We start from the raw sequence: 2,040 nt of genomic DNA on the forward strand, positions 1-2,040 counted from the left end.
TTTATAATTTTAAACTGACCTTGCTGCTGCTGCTGCTGCTAAGTCACTTCAGTCGTGTCCGACTCTGTGCGACCCCTGAGACAGCAGCCCACCAGGCTCCCCCATCCCTGGGATTCTCCAGGCAAGAACACTGGAGTGGGTTGCCATTTCCTTTTCCAATGCATGAAAGTGAAAAGTGAAAGTGAAGTCGCTCAGTCGTGTCTGACTCTTAGCGACCCCATGGACTGCAGCCTACCAGGCTCTTCCATCCATGGGATTTTCCAGGCAAGAGTACTGGAGTGGGGTGCCATTGCCTTCTCCGAAAGTGACCTTAGATGACCTTAAATATTATCTCTCTGAGCATTTGTTTCTGCATTTATAATATGAAGATAATTAATCCTGTGTTCTAGCTATTGTTATAAGGAATAAATAGGACAGAATCTATGAAGACATTTTATTTCATTGCCAGATTAACACGGAATTCTTGGTAAAGGGTAACTACACACATGTTTACACACACCTGTGTTTTGGGTGTGCATGTGAATGGACAGATGGATGGATAGATGGGTGTGTACATGACAGATAGAAAGGTACAAATAGATTACAGTAATAAATGCAAAAAAGTGAGAATCAGAAGCTTTATTAATATGTCTACATTCACATCATTAGAGGTTCCCTTTCACCACTGGTAACCAATAGTGTGTTTCCTATCTGTGAATCTGCTTCTTCTTTTTTCAAATTAATTAATTTGTCTTAATTTTGCATCAGGTCTTAGTTGCAGCAGGCAGAATCTTGTTGTCTTTTGTGGGATCTTTGTAGTACATGAATTGTCTAGTTGTGAAGTGTGAGCTTAGTTGCTCCATGGCATGTGAGGTCTTAGCTCCCTGACCAGGAGTCAAATCCATGTCCCCTGCATTGCAAGGCGGTTCTTTTTTTTCTTTTTTTTTGTAATTTTAATTTTATTTTATATTTAAACTTTACATAATTGTATTAGTTTTGCCAAATATCAAAATGAATCCATCACAGGTATACATGTGCTCCCCATCCTGAACCCTCCTCCCTCCTCCCTCCCCATACCATCCCTCTGGGTCGTCCCAGTGCACTAGCCCCAAGCATCCAGTATCGTGCATTGAACCTGGACTGGCATCTCGTTTCATACATGATATTTTACATGTTTCAATGCCATTCTCCCAAATCTTCCCACCCTCTCCCTCTCCCACAGAGTCCATTTGAATCAGTTCTAATGAGGTGGATGAAACTGGAGCCTATTATACAGAGTGAAGTAAGCCAGAAGGAAAAACACCAATACAGTATACTAACGCATATATATGGAATTTAGAAAGATGATAACAATAACCCTGTGTACAAGACAGCAAAAGTGATGCTGATGCAAGGCGGTTCTTAACCACTGGGCCACCAGGGAAGTCCTTGTGTCCTTTTTTGTGTCAAGATCCAGAAGACCCTGAGGTTGTTGCCTGCCCTCTAGTGGGTGAAACCAGGTCCTGGGGTTAGTGAAGAACTACCTTCAGGTAGAGCAGCCCTGGAGTCTGATTGCAGGGCCCAGGGATCCCAGATCTGGTGTCAGGCTGCTGGTGAGGGGGTGCTGGTTCCTGTCATGATTGGGTACACGGTCTGGCCTAGGGTGTCCTAAAGCTTGTGTTGGCCTGCTAGTGGTGAGGGCTGAGGTTAAGCTGATCCCAGGGCATGGTCTGGCCTGCTGTGAACAGGCTGATTTTACAGGCTGTCTGACTATCATTTTCTCACCTCTGGTGTTTGCTCCCTATTGGGTAAGGCTGACTCAGAGTCCAGAGTGGGCTCCTTGGAGAGCAAGATCACTGGTAGGTGAGCCTGGGTCCTGGGGCCCTCCTGTGGGCCAACCATGGCCATAGGCTACTGTGGGCTCGGAAGAACTTTATGCAGCCTATGGCCTGTCTTCTGTGGATGGGGCTGGGTGGCCCCACCGAGCAAGGGGTGTGACCTGAAGCCTGCCATTACTGGCATCTACTTTCTATTGAGCAAGGTCAGGTCTTGGTGCCAAAGAGCTAGAGGGAAGATTCCAGG

Source organism: Bos javanicus, chromosome 5 (assembly GCF_032452875.1).
Source record: "Bos javanicus breed banteng chromosome 5, ARS-OSU_banteng_1.0, whole genome shotgun sequence".
Lineage (NCBI taxonomy): Eukaryota > Metazoa > Chordata > Mammalia > Artiodactyla > Bovidae > Bos > Bos javanicus.